General features: G+C 39.4%; 1 pseudogene across 1 annotated transcript; it reads right to left on the bottom strand.

The window, feature by feature from the left end:
* Nucleotides 1-5,624: 5,624 nt before the first annotated feature.
* On the bottom strand, nt 5,625-12,921 carry LOC102916978 (DDB1- and CUL4-associated factor 8 pseudogene; annotated as a pseudogene). Its single transcript, XR_013048325.1, has 3 exons — nt 12,496-12,921; nt 10,884-12,462; nt 5,625-5,680 (listed from the first exon to the last, which is right to left on the bottom strand). The product of XR_013048325.1 is annotated as a DDB1- and CUL4-associated factor 8 pseudogene (transcript).
* Between the last annotated feature and the right edge of the window lie 6,309 nt (nt 12,922-19,230).

Genomic DNA, 19,230 nt, shown 5'->3' with positions numbered 1-19,230 from the left:
AATTACCCTTCCCTCAAGTTTTCCCATACTGGAATATGAAAATGCTGTGAACAGAGGAAACTTGTACCTAAGCTACCACCCAATGGCTATAGGACCTGCATACCTTTACAATTGGCTGCCATGCCTTCTCCCATGGCTTTCAATTTTTCCTCTTAAATAAAGCTAGTTCCAGGGTCTGTACCTAACCATCCATGTTCTCAGATTAAAAGAGACCACCAGGCACTGTGTCATAAAACTCACAGTTTGGGATAATTATTCAGAATATCCAAGCAGTGCCTTTGGAAAAACTCTGTAGACAATCTTATTTTTTTTAAAAAATGTCTCATTAGGATAGTATTTCTCTTTTAAACTGTCAATTGGGTGCTGAATTTAGCTGACTTGTTTTACAAAGCTTCTAGGAGCTTGTTCCTTATGCAGGAATCTGATGTCACAAACAGCTAGTTACAGTAACCATAGCCTATGTAACTCTGGTACATGGTCAAGCCAGTGGTACAATTGCCTTTAACCTTACAAACAAAAGTTACATTAACTTTGTTTCTTAATATTCTCTACTGGGTTGGATAGTTATTACCTCCTGACTTATGTTCTGGATCTTGGTTATCTGTTATGCTCTTTTGTAGCCCCTTGAATGGACCCCCATCTGAGGCATTCTAATTGCTGCCCTTTCAACATCACATTTTGTTAGTGTGAAGCAGTTGAAGGGAGATTGCTTACCCAAACTCTGGGAAACAGTTCAGATGACCTCTTAAAGAGGGCTAATGGGCCATGGCTCATCCAACACATTTCTCTTTTTGCCACTCTAGGCATTTTTTTTCAGGACTCAGAACTAAAACAGTCGGACTGAAGCTTTCCTTGCACCAATTAATCCCTCTGTCTCACCAGCTCACAAAAACAATCAATCAAACAAACAAACAAATCCTTACAGAATTTCAGATCAGATTAACAACCTTCAGGACCAATTCAATGCTTTTGCTGCTATGATGCTCCAAAATTTAAAAGTACTAGACCGGACTACTGCTTAAAGATGAAATGTGTGTGTCCTCCTCCAATAATGCTGCTTGCACACCAAGACATCCTGACTGGTTTGAGATGAGGTCTGAAGACACAGGAACCATCTCAAAGTGCAACCACATACCTCTTACACACAGGCTTTTGCTTCTCTTCCATTCTGGATCTGCCTATTAATTGTTCCTTTCCTCCTTGTTATTCCTTTACTTAGGTTTTTAACTCTGTCTTTTAAATTAAACGTTTTACTTACTGAACTTCCCCCTATACCCAAACAAATTGTTGCACTAAACTCTCCCACTGGCTCTCAACCTCCAACAGTTCCATTGGTTTCTGACACATCTTCGGAGAGATGTCTTTCATGCTGTAGAGAAACTCTGGCTACAAGGGACCCTCATCTTTTTACCCCAGGCCACAGACAATTCTTTACATTTGTCCTCTACTTCTCCGGTTCCCTTCCTTCGATGTTCTGTAGCTTTTTGTTGCTTTTGCTAGTTCACTTTGGTGCAATACTCCTGGCAGTAGAATTAGTCACTGTCAACCTGAATCAACTCTACATCCATTTCCTCTCACTGGCTCACTCTGTCTCTCCCACTTCTGCCCCTCTGCATCCCTACTTCTTGGGAACCTCTATTTTACTCTGTAACAAAATCATGTTCACAGTTCTCTCACCATTGTTTCAAAAGTTCTTCCAGAAATGGAAGATGACAATTGCATGATCCATTGCTGCTAATCAAGTTAAAACTCTTCTCCTAATACATGACCTGATAACTGTCCTTTCAATGGAATTAGAACTAACCTCCTCCTACAACAACCCTCCTCAGCTTGAAGCAGTTAAGAAAGAATCAATGTCCCTCTTCCCCATTTCTTTCTTCTTCCTTTTTTTTGGCCTATTTCTTTTTTAACACCTATAGTCCCCACTTTTTTTGACACTACCCACTTCTTTCTATGCCTTTTAAGGGTTGGAATAATAGAATGCCCTGGTGGAAACACAGGATTCCTATGACAGTACAAACGACTTTGCTCAGCTTTATTGGTCAGCACAGAAAGGAATGCCTATGGAGGCATCCTGTCTCCCCTTGGGAGAACAACTTCAGTGGGGAGAGAAACATGGGCTGTGGCTGCAACAATTTTCTCATTCTCAAGCCCCAAAGATCACCCCTTTAAAGGGTCACAACCCTTTTTCACTTGGTAGACCTTTTAATTTCCCATGAAAGAGAGGCTGTCTCTTCTTTGCGTGCACTTATAAACACAGTCGCATCTGTTGAAGGTCAGACTTTCTGCCTTCCCTCTCTTCACGATGCCTCAGAAATCTAACAAGCACATACCTTGGTGCATGTGTGGAGCTCAAAGAACGACTTGTGGGAGTGAGTTCTCTCTATCCACCACACAGGTTCCAGGAATAGAACTCAGGCAGTCAGGTATGGGGGCAGGCTCTTGTACCCACAGCCACCTCACTGGCACTTCAAAATATTTCTGAATTGGATCAAAACATGCTATTCTCCTGTAGTGAGAAGCCTCAAATACCTAGTATTTGGGCATTTATACTTTTGAAACTGTTAGGTTTACTGACTCATTTTCAGTGCACCATGCATGGCAGAGGTGATTGCTTTAGAGACCAGGTTACAAATAGATTTGGAATCTGTTTTCTGCCTTTAATTAATCTGTTTTCTCTGAGGGAACTCAGTTACTATATTGTAAGCTGCACTATGGAGTAGACAACTTGAAAGGGAACTTTGGTCTGTAACTAGTAGCTAGTAAGAATTTGAAGTCTGACAACAGGAAGATGAGTAATTCTAGAAGCTTCCAGTTTCCCATGTGAGCCTTGAGCTGAATCTCCATCTGAAACTTGATTTCAGTCCCATAAGACATTCTACCAAGAGCTACAGAGATGGCTCAATGCTTAAGACTATATAAAATGTACAGAGGACTGAACTTCAGTTTCCAGGATCCAGGTTCAAGAGCTCACAACTGCCTGTAACTCCAGTTCTAGAGCCATCTGTCAGTATTGGCATCCTCTAGAGCCTGCACACATGTGCACATATCCCCACAGAGATACATACACATAATTAAAATATTAAAATAATAAATCCTGAGCAAAGGATTGTGACACCTGTTAGGCAGAGACAGGTGGAGTTCTGTGAATAAAAGACCAGCCTGATTTACATAGCAAGCTAATGCCAGCCAAGACTATACAGAAAGACCCTTCTTAGAAAATAAATAAAAAGAAACTAGGACATATGATCTCATAGAAGTTACCCAAGATCAAAGTCAAATCATTTAAAACTTCTAGCATGAATGGGGAGGGCTCTCAAGGCCCCATGCCTAGCTGGGGAATTGTTGGCAGTTAATAGCTGCTGAGGAAATCAAAGTCATGTTTTTATCAGAAAGTGACCACTGGTAGATTGCCCATTCCCCAGTGGATGATTGTGGTGTTATATTGTGTACCCTGAAAAAATTTTCCTGAAGATCAGAGTGCAGAACAAGCCACTAGATTAAACATAAAAGCCAGGCAGTGATGCCATACACTTTTAATCCTAGCACTCAGGAGGCAGAGATCCATCTGGGTCTCTGTGAGCTCAAAGCCACACTGGGTTACATGAGATTGATACAGTCTAGGAGAGAAACAGAGTCAGACTGTGGTGGCACACACCTTTAATCCCAGTACTTAGGAATAACATGCCTTTAATCCTAGCACTTGAGATCTCATGCCTCTGCTACCATTATTTGGGGAGCACACATGCCATTAATCCCAGCACTAGGAAGGAAGTGATATGGCTGAGCAGAGAAAGGTATATAAAGCATGAAGAGACAGGAACTAAAGCCTTTTCGGCTGGACCCCTTTTGGCTGAGGACTCAGAGGATTCATTGAGTTGGCGAGGTGAGAAGCAGCTGTGACTTGCTCCTTTCTCTCTCTGATCTTTCAGCATTTACTCCAATATCTGGTTCTGGGTTTCATTATAAGATAATTTAAAATTCATGCAATAGATGACCCCAAGCCTCTGTGAATATGAGCAGCACTAACTGGAAAAAAAAAAAGCGAGTGTTATTTAAAAAAAGATGACACAAAGTTGCATGAAGTTGGGAGGGAGATGTGTTGAGGAGGGAGGACCCAGGAAGGATTAGAAGGTGGGAATAGAAGAGAAAAGAATATGTCAGAATAAGAAATACAGATATTTGAAGCTTTCAAAGAACAACAAAAATTTAGAACTTCATTCTGAATTGTAGAACACAAGTAAACTGTATATAGTCCTGGCCCACAGAAAATTTTAAAAATGCATTAAACTGAGGCTACCTGGAAAACAGGACCCCAAGAAAGACATGGGGATCACCCAATGACGGAGAAATGGATGAGATCTACATGAACAGCCTGGACATGAGTGGGAGCAATGAAGGGTGAGGGTCGAGGGAAAGAGAGCAGGAGATCCCACCTGGATCAAGAACAGAGAGGGAGAACAAGGAATAGGAGACCATGGTAAATGAAGACCACATGAGAAAAGGAGGAAACAAAGTGCTAAAGAGGCCCACAGAAATCCACAAAGATACCCCCACAAAAGACTGCTGGCAATGGCGGAGAGACAGCCGGGACTGACCTACTCTGATGATGGGATGGCCAAACCCCCTTATAGTTGTGCCAGAAACCCCATCCAAGTACTGAGGAATCTGGATGCAGACATCCACGGCTAGGCCCCGGGTGGAGCGCTGGGAGTCTAATTAGTGAGAAAGAGGAGGGTTTATATGAGCGAGAATTGTTGAAACCAAGGTTGGATAAAGCACAGGGACAAATAGCCAAACGAATGGAAACTATGAACCAAAGGCTGAGGGGCCCCCAACTGGATCAGGCCCTCTGAATAGGTGAGAAAGTTGATTGGCTTGATCTGTTTGGGAGGCATCTAGGCAGTGGTACCTGGTCCTGGGCTCGCTGCATGAGATAGCTGTTTGAAACCTGGGGTTTATGCAAGGACGCTTGGCTCAGTCTGGGAGGAGGGGATTGGACCTGCCTGGACTGAGTCTATCAGGTGGATCCCAGTCCTCGGGGGTGGCCTTGATCTGGAGGTGGTGAGAATGGGGGGTGGGCTGGGGGCAAGGGGAGGGGGCAGGAAAGGGGAGAACAAGGGAATCTGTGGCTGTTATGTAGAACTGAATAGTATTGTAAAATAAAATAAATAAATAAATAAATAAATAAATAAATAAATAAATAAATAAAATCCACAAAGTTGTATATTAATGTGTTATTTATACAGTCATAGATAACTGATTCAGAATTGTTTGGCTTGAAAGAGAAACATGTATGTGATCTCTTATATATCTAGGTATGCACTGTAAAATAGTTTATATTTATCAACAATACTTATCTCCAATAACCATATATGAATCCCAAAATTAATTTTACCTTTCACTTTTTACTATTTTCCACGGTTTATATTTTTTAGCATGAATGCAATTTATTTTTAGTCATTAAAATAAAGTAAATAGTTCAAGTCTTTTTAATTTTACTGAGAAAATTATAAATGATATGATAGATATACTGTTTAGAAAACAATGAGACTAGACATAGTGGTGCACACCTTTAATCCCAGAATATGAGCGACAGAAACAGGACTATCTCTGTGAATTCCTGGAAGTCTGATCTACATAGCAAGTTCCAGGACAGCCAGGACTACATCGTGAGACTCTGTATCAAGAAAACAAAAACAAACAAACAAAAGAAAGAAAACAAAGAGGACATGTAAGTTTGACCATAAACTTATGAACATGTTAGAGAGTACAACTGAGGCAATTTGGTAAAGAATAACTAAATAACAAATCTTCTCTTTAAGAATAATAATAAGGGCTGGAGAGATGGCTCAGAGGTTAAGAACACTGACTGTTCTTCCAGAGGTCCTGAGTTCAATTCCCAGCAACCACATGGTGGCTCACAACCATCTATAATGAGATCTGGCGCCCTTTTCTGGCCTGCAGACATACATTCAGGCAGAACATTGTATGCATAATAAATAAATAAATCTTTTAAAAAAAAGAATAATAATAAAAAATCTCTATATCAATTAATTATAGCACTACAGAAATTGAAGTGAAAGCAAAGGAACCCAGTGAAAACAAGTAATTCAGTAATCGAGCAAAAAATAAATGTCTAACACACAGAGATTAAACACAAGTATGCAGGCACCTATTTTGGTAGATAAGGCACAACTGTCAAAATAATGAAAGAATTCCCATTACTTCAATACTTACAGATCAATAGCATCTCCATTAAGAAAAGGGTATGAGCCGGGCGGTGGTGGCGCACCCCTTTAATCCCAGCACTCAGGAGGCAGAGCCAGGTGGATCTCTGTGAGTTCAAGGCCAGCCTGGGCTACCAAGTGAGTTCCAGGAAAGGTGCAAAGCTACACAGAAAAACCCTGTCTCGAAAAACCAAAAAAAAAAAAAAAGAAAAAAGAAAAGAAAGAAAAGGGTATGTAACATAATAGTGGCTAAGTTCCTCCATAAATCCTTCCCCACAGATACAGCATATAAAACACCAATTCATACCCCCAAATACCTTCATAAGAAATAGGGAAATAAGATGAGAGACTATGCTGACTGTTTTTAGTTCAACAAAATTGAAAAAAAAAATAGTTGAAGTCAAGAAGTTCCCTAACTCTCTTCTCCCACAGTTCTGAGTAGCCCAGTTTTGAGAGAGCAGCCCCGAGGAATGAAGAGAAAATTCAGCCCAAGCCTGAGATTTGCAACACACTTCAGGCTTCTCATGAGGAACCCTAATTCTGGGAACAGTTCCATGACGCTGACTGTGAGGCCAATACTGTGGTCTGGGCCACAAGAACTGTATCAGGTTAGACAGCTTACTATGGCACAAGCCCGAGACCATTGTGCTGGTGATAGGAGCTTCATTCAAATTAGTTGCAGACTTGGAGTGGGCCTGAGGTACACCTGACCTACTTTTGAGTTCGTATAGGTTGAATGTCTGTGAGAATCAGGTGACACATGGCTAAATTCCGAACTTGGTGTCCAAAGTACCCCAGACTTGGGTATCATAGCTATTGTTAGGGTTGTGTCTATGATGAGGATAAACATCAGTTAATATTTTGCTACACTTAGAGCTAAACCAGCACGTGCTATGTCCTGCTTTGTAACCCTGCTTATCTCTTGAAACAGCTAAAACTATTCTTTTCTTGAGAAACAGACGCTTGTAAAATACTGTTCTAACATCAGCTAGATTTTGTGCTCAGGGATTTGTTGGTTTTTCTGCTCAGGGATTGGTTGGTTTCATGCTCACTTGGTCAGGGGCAGATTTGGCTCTGGTTTCAGGGCCAAAGTGTGTTGATTTTATCACTGGCCCTTTTTAGCCTTTTGGCTCTAGTTTTAGGGCCAGAGTGTATTTCTTTCACTGGCTCTGGTTCCAGGGCCAAAGTGTGTTTCTTTGGCTCTGGCTTCAGGTTCAGAGTGTATTTCTGTGGTTCTAGTTTCAGGGCCAAAGTGTTTCTTTCACTGGCTCTGGTTCCAGGGCCAGGGTGGGTTTTTTTTCACTGGTTCTGGTTTCAGGGTCAGAGTGGGTTTCTTTGGCTGGCCCCTTTACCTTACAGTCCTTGGTTACATGGGCTGAAATTCTAATCCACAAATAACAGAAAAGGTCAAAAAATGTATGATCAACATCCTATAAATGTAAGATAGCAGATTGGGATCCAGGCTTTCATATTAAGAGCTCGCCTAGGCCTGCCAGACTAATAGGCCAGAGTCATCCAACCCTCAGAGTGGTGTTTGGTTTCTCAAAGATCTAATTTCTGCAACATGTACAAAGAGAATTTAGAATGATCTAACACCACACAAACATCTATATTTCAGTTGGAAGGAATGGGGTTTGGGCTTGTATCACAGAACTAGATAAGCCATGGTGCATCCCAAAGATTGTGAAGGTGCCTGTGACAGTGAGGTTACTGTATAACCCAGCTTACTATATTAGCATAGGTAGACAAGGGTCTGTCCATCTTAATAATATCCTAACACTATGGTCTTATTAATAAAAGATACAAGAGCCAGATACTGGGGTGAATGCTTAAAGATCAGAGAAACAGAATAAGCCACAGTCAACCTTACCTCTCCAATTCCTCAGCTGATCCTGTTTCCTCAGACTGAAAGACTCTGAATCGTCTCATCCGAATGGATCTCAGCTGAACTGCTGCTGAAAGCTAAAAGCTTAAAAGGCTCTAGTTCCTTGTTTTCGTGCCTTAAATACCTTTCAGCTTCCTGCCATCACTTCCTGGGATTAATGGTGTGTGTCACCATGCCTGGCTGTTACCAGTGTGGCTTTGAACTCACAGAGATCTGGGTGGATCTCTGCCTCCGGAATGCTAGGATTAAAGACATGCTACCACTGCCTAACCTTTATGTTTTATATAGTGGCTGTTATGTTCTCTGACCCCCAGATAAGCTTACTGGGGTATATAATATATCAACCACAAAGGGGTGGAACAAAACATCTCCCCCCAGCACAGCCAAGTGCAAACCATCTCAGACACCTGGTACTCAGGCTCATGGTCCAATCGTCCTGGGTAAAGACACTAGGAAATCCAGGTGTGCTCCAAAATGATGCTATTAGATTTTTAACTTTCTTCCTGAAAACATATCTGTGTTCCCTTAATTGAGGCTACTATTTTGCTAATTGTTAGTATGTATGTTTGTGTGCATGTGTGCATGAGTTCCTGGAGGGGAGGATCAAATGGGCATAATTTTATTGCCAAAGGGTTTTTTTCACTGGATTTGGGGGCTTGCAGATTAAGCTATACTATATGGCCAGGAATCCTCCTTTCTTTGCTCCCTCTCCCAGTGGAAGAAGCACATGCCAAAATATCTAGTTTTCATGTGGATTCTGGTGTCAATTTAGGTTCCCATGCCTTCAAAGTAAGCAAGCACTTTAGCAACTGGTCTACCTTCTTTGGCTTATATTTTACACACCATTGCGATATATACTGGCATGGTAAATTACCAGTGCTATGATGGCTACAAGTTAAATATTTTCCCTTGAATATTTTGATAATTAACAGCTTTTAATTACTTAAAAATAACTTTATTTTCTAAATATTATTTTGTGTGTCTGAGTGTTTTGCATGCAACACATATAAGCAGTGCACCCAGGGGCCAGAAGAGGGCATCAGATCCCCTAGGTCTGGAGTTATGGATAGTTGAGAGTTGTCATGTGGGTGCTGGGAACTAAGTCAATGTTCCCTGGAAGAGAAGCCAATTAACTTAACTGCTAAGACACTACCCCAGCCAATTTAAATATAATTTTAGATTTAAATATTAGTTTAGTGTTAAATTCTATTTTAGCCCCTTCTCAGTTAAATACTTTTAGAAAATCCATTTAGAATCTATGAATTTGTTTTCTTTTTCCATTTAAATAAGTTTTCTGTGGAGAACAAGTGAGAAATTATGTTTGCTTATATGTACGACAGTATATTTCTGGGAATGAATGTTCATAGAATAGTACTAGAGATAAACAGAGTGTTAATGACCGAGAGAAATAATGTAAAATGTTATACAGAAAAACGCATCTCAAAAAACCATCAAAATAGTTAAAACTATAATTAAAATTGCATTTTGAATCAAACAGCATGGCATAGCTCTTCTAAACCATCTTCTAATGAAAGCATCCAAAGAAACATTAATTTTTCTTAAAATACAATATTTTTTTCTTTTTTGGTTTTTCAAGATAGGGTTTCTCTGTGTAGTTTTGGTGCCTGTCCTGGATCTCACGGTTTAGACCAGGCTGGCCTTGAACTCACAGAGATCTGCCTGGCTCTGCCTCCTGAGTGCTGAGATTAAAGGCGTGTGCCACTGCCTTCCAGCTAATACAGTTTTAAACACTACATGGATGCCTAAAAGCATTTTCATTTCTTTAAAAAATATTCACTTTTCTTTTTGTCTGAATGTGTCTCTGTGCACTATGTGCATGCCTAATGCCCTTGGAGGCCAGAAGAGGGTGTTGAATCATCTGGAAGTGGAGTTACAGCCAGCTGTGAGCCACCATGTGCGCTGTAATGTGACTGACTGGAACCTGAGTCCTTTGGAAAAGCAACCAGTGCTCTCAGCCCACTGTCCCATAGCTCCAGCTACTAAAAGCATTTTTCTAATAGTTTTATTAAATTGTTTTTTAAAAATAAAAAGTATCTGTTATTGCAGTTGTTATAGCTTCAACATAAAAGAATTATTAAAATTTGGTGAGCAACTTTTAGGAAAAGAGTAACCCAGGAGGACATTTTGGAAGGTCATCCTGTAGTTTTTTCAACCATGACATTTCAAAAACACTGATAGGGTCGATCAAGCAACTTAGTGATTAAATCTAATTTCATTACAGCTTTAATGTACTTAAATAATTCCAAATTATTAATGTGGGTTCAGAAATGTGAATAAACCAAAATTAGACAGTTCCTTATCTGTTTAGGAACAAAACTGTTTTATCCTCTTTTCCTTTTTTTGTGGAAAAAAGTCAAAGAAGTGTATGGTGTGTGCATGACCAAGTTTTCGAAGTAAAAACACAAAACCATGGTTTGTCTTACTTTACTTTAGAGCACAAATATTTAATTTTTTTGCAATAAAAACTTTAATATTTATAATTAAACTACTGAATGCTTAAAAAAATCCAACCACTTTTTGGGAACAAAGATAAGATCTTAGAAAACGCTTAATTTTTCACCCATTTTTCAGGCAATTCCTTAGTTGACTGTGAGAGGACAAAGGAAGTATATTATACTTCTATAATCATGTAATATAAGGAGTTACCTGGAGTAACAAAACCAGGTAGTAGGAAAGGGGTAAAAAAGGTGGAGTGGAAACAAATACTCTTATAAAATATTGCAAACACAAGGCAAACAAAAACTTACTACTCAAGCTGAATTTTTTCAAGTTCCATGTACTGAAGTGGTAGCCAGCTCCTGGTGGTACCTCAGGACGTTGCTTAGGAATTTTCTTGGTTTTCTTCTTCCTCAGAGGATGAGTCACTGTTATCTGCTCCTCCAATTTCAATTCTAATTCCTCTCCAATTTGTCTGTGTCATGTGACTCATGAGGAACCAAAGCACGTGGTTGTCAAAAAAGTAACTGTGGTGTAAGCTAAAACTATCTCGTTTCTGCTTATTAACTTTAAGTACATTCTTTAACCCAGCAAGCTTCATGGAAGATTTAGCTATGGGTACCCAAATCTTAACCTCGTGGTCTAGGCCACTGGATGCCAGCACAGGTAGGTAAGGATGAGGATCAATACAGTGTATTGTTCCTCCTTCATCTGCTTCCAAGAACTGAACTATCTGGCAGGATGATTTTTCCCAGAAGAAGATGTGCCCGCAATCGCTACCACTCATCACAAATTCACTTCTGGGGCCATAGAAATTTACCCCTTTCACTGTGGCATTATTTCTGTGTCCTTTATATCTCTTAACATAATCAGCTCCATTGCTATCAGAAGAGTTGAAGATATAAATATCTTCATCATTATAATTAGCCAGGAGCTCTGTGCCATCATAACTGTACATCATAGAGGTGATATATGCTGGACAATTATAGCTTCGAAGGTGATGAGGGCAGAATTTTTTGAGAACTCCATTGTTGACATTCTCATCAATTTTCCTTTGGTCATAAATTCTCACAAACTGATCTTGGCCACCTAAGGCAAACTGATAGAAATTGGAAGGATTCACAAAGACCGTATAGAGTCCCACTTTCTTATCATCTTCTTTGATTACCACCACTTTTGAAGCTGGGTGGGTTTGTCTGAGGTCAATATTGAAAACAACTGCATCTTCACATGAAGTTAAGAATCTGAAAGGGGAGTCTGGCTCCAAAGCCAATCGATGAGATGCTGACTCATGCTTCACCAAACGTTTAGTCATCTGGGTGCCTGGAAGAGCAGACAACTGTGCAATGCGTACCTGTCCATTATGGCCACACATGGCTAAGACAGCATCATTACAATTAGGAAGGAATTTAGCCTGTAAGATATTACTTTTGTGGCCACTACCAAAGTTCAGTACTGGTTGCTCATGAAGCCAGTCCCACAGGAACACTTTTAGGTAATCACCGTCACTAGCCAGCAAGGTGCCATGTTGGTTGAAATGCACAGTGTTGACACATCCGGTACGGCCTTGATAAATATATTGTAGCGAGAAACGCTGCACAAATACTCTTCCCCCACAGGCCTCATAAACAAAGCAGGCACTTGAACTGAGCTGTCTATCTCCAAGGGCAGACATTAAGGACTTTCCATAGAGGCCTCGGGAGAGGAGATGTCTCTAAGGCCATCCATTGATCTAGTAAACTATCATCTTCAATATGACATTGCTTACTGCTGTCCTCTATGAGCTGTTCATGTACTTCAGATCCTTCATCTATCTCATCCAGAACCTCACCAGCCTCCAGCTCATGGTGGCAGAACTGGCTTCCCGTACCCTGCTCTTCCACCACCTCACTGGTGGCTGCTCAAGCTTTCACATGGCTGATAAAATTGTCAGAGTTCCCCAATTCAGGACAGTTGGAGTCATTGTCATCATTGTGATCGTCATCATCTTCGTCACTGTTGTAACCTGGGAAACTGTTTCCAGAATTTTCAGGGTCAGTACCTCCAGAAACACTGCTATCTCTGGTGCCAGCAACATTGCTGCTTGGTGTCGGACTAATTTCTAGACCCTTGGATTTGGCATTAGAAACTGTCTCTGTATCCACCAGGGTACCAGAAGTCTCATCCAAGCAGCTGAGCAGGCTTTTGTTCTCAGAGTTCTCTGCGGCGGCATCGCAGCTGCTCTTTTGGGACATTTTGAACAATTTTTGCGGTAGTGGGTGTGAACTGGAGAAATCACTAACCACTAGGACTTCAGGAAGGCCGTCAGGCTCACAGTCCACTGCAACAAGCTCGAGAGAAGTGGCGACAGACAGGAGAAGCAAGAAGCAGCAAGCAAACCACTGATGTCTCAGATAAAATGGAAGACCAACAAAATGGGAGAACAGAAAGAGCCTGCTGACATAATTGATGTGCATTACGGTAGCTGGTGAGGTTCAGAAAGCTTCGAAGTGTATCTCACCTACCTTGATATCTTAGGGCAGATTGTTTTTGTTTCTTTCTTCTTTTCTTTCCTTCCTTTTTTTCTTTTCCTTTTTTTTTCAGTTTAAGAGCTCTGCTTGGACAGAGATGAGGCTGCTCCATGTGCTGCTTACTATTTCTTTTGTCTTTTCTTTTCTTTTTTCTAAATTAAATTCACATGTGAAGAGTGGACTGAGAGTGTGTGCAGTAGGATGACAACTTGAGGGAGTCCAGTTCTTGTGTGAGTTAAGGAGATTGATCTCATATTGTCAGGATTGGCTGCAAGCACCTTTACCAGTCATATCATCTTTTAGCAGACACAAAAGTCTCTTGAATATTGCAGCTTGGTGTTCTTGTAGAAATAGACTTAGTAGTGAGCTATCAGTAAAAAGCGATCCTCTCTAAGCTATATAGTTTCATAAATCTCTGAATACATTGAAGTAAATGTTCAGTATTAAATGAAAATAAAATTTAGAGCAATTAAAAAGTCAATTAAGAACTCCGTAGCTCATGATTTTATAACATATAAGAAATTTAAGCAATTCAAAGATTTTGAGAAAACCTTGAAAACATTTATCTGGAAAATTTGTATAGGGCTTAGCAGAAAATAACAGTGTAGCTAATTGATCTTCAAATAAGCACTTTTTAGTTTGAGTAGATTTTAGATTCTATGTTAGACATAATTTCCCACAGATATTTTCACTGTTTAACTGAAATTCAAGATTAACTCAAGTCTCCTGTACTTCTTTCAGGATCTCTTAGTGAGCAAAATTAGTGCCCTCCATATAATTAAGGTTGAAATCGAAAGGTTTTTGCACGGCGACAGGCTTCTCTGCCAAAGCAGCAATCCAAATCAGACCAAATCAGACCGATTAGAAAAAGCCCCTGTTTAATGGCTAAAGCACTCCCAGGTGATGCTCCAGACCCCCAGGGAGCAGATAGAGATGAGAGACCGGAAAACCACATGTCTATATTCTGGGATGCAGCTGAAATACTCTATGGGAGTTGTCTTGAGCATCTCTGGGGAGGAGCCATGTTTGGCAGGATTTAAGGGGTGGTTTTGGGGAAAGAGATGATGGAGGGGACTTGAGGTGGATCTTCCACCAGAACATTCCAGATTCTTTGGGTTTATGGTTCCCAGGATGCCCGGGTGCCAGGGATTGAGGGGGAGCTTCCACCAGAACAGAAATCAACTGATGAGTTTAAAGTGGACATGGACATAAATAACTGATCTACCAATTGAGGATAGAACAACATCCTCTTTCTTTTTCATCAGAAACTTTATACATATATTTTTAGAGCTCATTCAATTTAAGGCACTTATGGAGCACCAACCTAATTTTATGAAGAAAACTTGATATTATAGAACTACCACAATATTTTCTATAGTCTTCAAAATGTATCGGAGTCTTTTATAGAGTGTTAGAGAAAGGAGAACATCTCTGCAAAGATAGTTAATTGGTAACATGTGTTAGTTACCTTCAAATTTGAATGAATTGCTACTAGAATAGTAGACTATATTTTCTTTTTAGTGTTGAGGAGTGATTGTGTATGCATTTGAGTGTGCTTACTTGTGTGTGCATGCTTGTGAAATCTGGAGGGTGATGCCTGGTATCTTACACTATTGTTTTCACCACGTTATATTTTTTTCTTTATTTTTTTAAAAAGTTTTTTCATTTTACATACCAATCCCAGTACTCCCCCTACCTTTTCCTACCCTCCTACCTTCCTGATCCCATCCCCATCCACTCCTCAGAGAGGGTAAGGCCTCCTTGGGGAGTCAACAAAGTCTGGCATACTAAGCTGAGGCAGGACCAAGCCCCATCCTCACTGTGACAAGGCTGAGAAAGGTATCCCACCTTAGGGAGTGTGTTTCAAAAAGCCATTTCACATAACTGGGATAAGTCCTGGTCCCACTGCCAGGGGCTCCCCAAACAGATCTAGCCACATAACTGTTACCCGCATCCAGTGGGTCTAGTTCGGACCCATGCATGTTCCCCAGCTGACAAGCCAGAGTCCATGAGCTTCCACCAGCTTGGGTCAGCTCTCTCTGTGGTTTTACCAGTCATGATCTTGATTTCACTTGCTCTTTTCAACTGCAGTCTAGGAGTTCAGCCCAGTGCTTAATTGTGGATCACTGCATCTGCTTCCATCAGTTACTGGATGTAGGTTCTATGATGACAATTAGGGTAGTCACTAATCTGCTTATGGGGGAAGGTAAGTTCAGCCATGCTATCTATTATTGCTAGCAGTCTTAGTTGATGTCATCCTTGTGGGTTCCCAGGGACTTCCCTAGCACCAGGTTTCTCCCTAAACCCCCAGTGGTTCCCTCTACCATGATATCTCTTTCATTGCTCTCCCTCTCCATCGCTCTCTCCACTTGGCCATCACAGTTCCTCCTGTTCCTATCCCCAACCCCTTTCCTTATACCCCACCTCCCAGTTTACCCAGCAGATCTTAACTATTTTTCTTTTCTGGGACCCTCAATGTGTGTCCCTCCTAGGGTCCTCCTTTTTACCTATCTTCTCCGGAGTTGTGGATTGTAACCGGATTATCCTTTGCTTTGCATATAATATCCATTTAAGAGTGAGTATATACTATGTTTTCCTTTCTGAGTCTGGGTTACCTCACTCAGTATGATTCTTTATAGTTCTATCCATTTGCCTGCTAATTTCATGATGTCATTAGTTTTTTTAACTGCTGAGTAATACTCCATTGTGTCAATGTACCACATCCTTATCCACTCTTCACTTGAGGGGCATCTAGGTTGTTTCCAGGTTCTAGCTATTACAAATAATGCTGCTATTTTCTGAGACAGGATCTCTAGGTGAATCTGAAACTTGCCTTTTTGTCTAGACTGGATGGCCAGTGAGTCTCTGGACCACATGTCTCTACTCTTCAGCAAAGACCCTCAAATGCCCACTGCTATATCCAGTCTTTTACCTGGGTTCTAGACATCTAAAGTCAGGACATCATGCTTTCAAGGCAGACTTTACACTGAATCATCCCTCCAGCCACTACTTCTGTTATAGTAATTTCTGCCAGAAACAATAACAGAATATGAAAAATAAGAATCCATGAAAGTAATTCTATGATAATGAAAAATTGATAAAAAATTGTAGCATAAAGTCTTCTAAAGAAAAATGTGTCTAATGGTAATAGAAAAATAAATAAAAGAAAATCCATAGCAACTTTTAAAGAATAGCATAGTTGCTTGATATCTGACAGAAACACTTCATGATTGATGTGGTAAATAAATTAACATATATTCCTAGAATAAATAATATATAGAAGTTAGAATGAATGAACTAAAATTGATTTCACCAAGTTGGGGTGGTGGCTCACACCTGTATTCCCAGCACTTGGGAGTTAGAGGCAGGAACTTCAGGGTTTCAAGGGCAGTCTTGACTATATAGCAAGTTCAAGGCCAGCCTGGATTATATGAACCTGAATGATCAGAGAAGTGATGACAAAGCAACCAATGACCACCTTCCTTACTCTCTCTCTCCTTCCTCAATCCAAAAGGGGCTGGAAATCTTTCTAAGCCCCACCCTACTACTTCCTATGTCTCTATATGTATTGGGTCCTCCAAAACCTCTATGGCTATTTTTGGTCAGCTAGCAGCTAACTCTATCCTCTGATTCAAAGTATTGTCAGTCTCAAGAGTGTCAGAGTATGATAGAAATATCCCACAATAAACTCCAGTTCCAAGGGATCCAACAGCCTCTTCTAGCCTTAGCGGACACCAGGCACACACACTTGGTGAAAACATGCATACAGACAATACACTCAAGCACACAAAATAAACCTAAAAATTAATGAAAAAATAAAAAGGAGAAATTGTTCATTAACAAGGTTCTCATTCATATGTGAAATAAGTAAGTGGGGAATGTGGAGAAACTATTCATATCATGAAGAAAAGAGACAAATGACAAGTCAATACACAGGCTAGAATTGGTATGAGGGCTAATTAGACAGATGACTATTAAGAAAAATAGACACATGTGTATCTAGGGTGAGGATATTTCCAGTAGGATGGACCAAACACTAATTCTCTACAATAGTTGAATAATATGTTTCTAGACTTCAAAAATGTCACTGTGTAGTCAAAGTGGAAAATGATAGGCATACACATTTGAAGTGACATTTGGTATGGCCATTAGAATTAGAAGTCACAGGCAATTAAGCAGTCTATGTTGAGCATCATGGGAACTTTAAATTTTACTTTGTTCTAAGTGTTATAGGAAACTTTTAGAATATTTTGAGCAGTGTGACAAATTATGTTTCTTGTTTTAAAAGAATTTCACTAGCTGTTTCAAGTAAAAATAGTGAAGGGTTGGAAGAAATATTAAACTCTTGTTTTAATCCATATGAGAAAATAATGCATTTAAATTATAGTGGGGATAGTGCAGATGGTAAAAAAAATAGATTTGGAATAAAATTTAAAGATGAAATTCTAGTATTAGTTGATGAGATTAAGGCAATTGTATGGTGAATTATATAGACTAGTGATATTACAGTGTGGGGCAGAGCAAGGTGTTAGACACCTTAGGTCTGGGGCAACCTCTTCATGAACTCATGGATATGAGACCAGAAAAATAAACCCATCACATTCATTTTCCTCATTGTGCTCTGCTGCTTGTGCTGCTAATGGTGTCATAACAGGGAAGAAGACAAATCCAGATGGGTAATGGTAAACTAGGCAAGTTCTGAATGATTCTTAAGCATTTGGCAGAGTTTTCGAGTATGGGAATGCAGTAAGCCAATAACTAGATTCAAATAAAGTCCAAATTATTTTCCTATTTCAAAATAATAGAGAGTTATAGGGTTAAAAGTATATATTCTATGGGATTATTACAGTAATAAAATATGTCAGCCTTATTCTGAAAATATCAATCAAAGAAAGAAATAAGTAATTCATCTGTCCCAAAGTGTTTAGCCTTCTGAGAGGCAGTCATTTCTGAAAGATAATATTACACCTTTCATGTAATAAGCAAATCTACTCTTCTTTCATGTAAATGAGGCACACTTTTGCAAATCAAGATGTAAAATGTATACTAAGATTAGTATGAACATTTTTCCATAAAGTGTTATCAAACTTACATTTAAACATGTTTTCTATATTTTAGAAATTGATACTCCAAGTTTTCAAAGGTCAAGAAGATCAAACTGTCACTTGGAATCAAAGAGGTAAATATCTTGAAACAAATGTGATTGTAGTCATATTATAATGTGTGAATTATTAGCTGAGGATCTTGTTAAAACAGGTTGACAGAAAATATTATTAATATTTGCTTTGGGTCAGTGATAGTGTGAATAATATTTTCCAGTAAATATATTTGGATAGAACAATAAAAGAAGTAGACAGTGTAGCAGACAACCACCCAACCTAAATTTTCTGTTGGACCCTTGTGTACACTCCTGTGTCCCTGCCCCATCTTAATATTGCTTCAGTTGCATTTCTGGGTAGGATCCAGTAAGGTGGGAAATAGGTAGAAATGAACAGGTGAGCACAGGACAAATTGTAGAAAAAAAAGTCTTAGTGTGAGTGGAGCAAAGAGTAAGTGTACAGTGCTTGGGACAAAACAAACTTGGAATTGAATATGATTTATTGCACAAGTTCTCAAACTTTTATAACTCAAGACCATATTATACTAAAAAATTTATTGCAAATCCTAAATCATAGTTTATGTGGATTTTGTATAGTGATATTTATCATATTAAAAATAAAGGCTGAAAATGTTTATTACTTAATGATAAACCTGTTGCATATTACCATAAACAATGTATATTTTATGAAATATATTTAATGTTCCTTAAACAAAATACATTTAATGAGGAGATCTGCACTGTTTTTGACCATTTTCTGTGTTTTAATATCTGGTTTAAAAGGAGATATTTGGATTCTCATATTTGTTTCTTCATGTTTCTACATAACAAATTATGCAGTGACTGGAAATTTTGACTGTAAAATTCCAAGAATATAGATGTAAGAAAAATATTATTTTGGAATTATCAGAAAAAAATAATTTAGGCCCTGAGATCCAATAAAATGGTTTTAGAGACATCCACCACAATGTTCCCAAGCATACTTTGACAATTAAAATGAATATAGAAAAGCTACATTTAAGTTGTAGGTGATACATAAATAATTCAGAT

Source organism: Peromyscus maniculatus, chromosome X (genome assembly GCF_049852395.1).
Source record: "Peromyscus maniculatus bairdii isolate BWxNUB_F1_BW_parent chromosome X, HU_Pman_BW_mat_3.1, whole genome shotgun sequence".
Classification (NCBI taxonomy): domain Eukaryota; kingdom Metazoa; phylum Chordata; class Mammalia; order Rodentia; family Cricetidae; genus Peromyscus; species Peromyscus maniculatus.
This window is presented reverse-complemented; position numbering and strand designations above follow the sequence as displayed.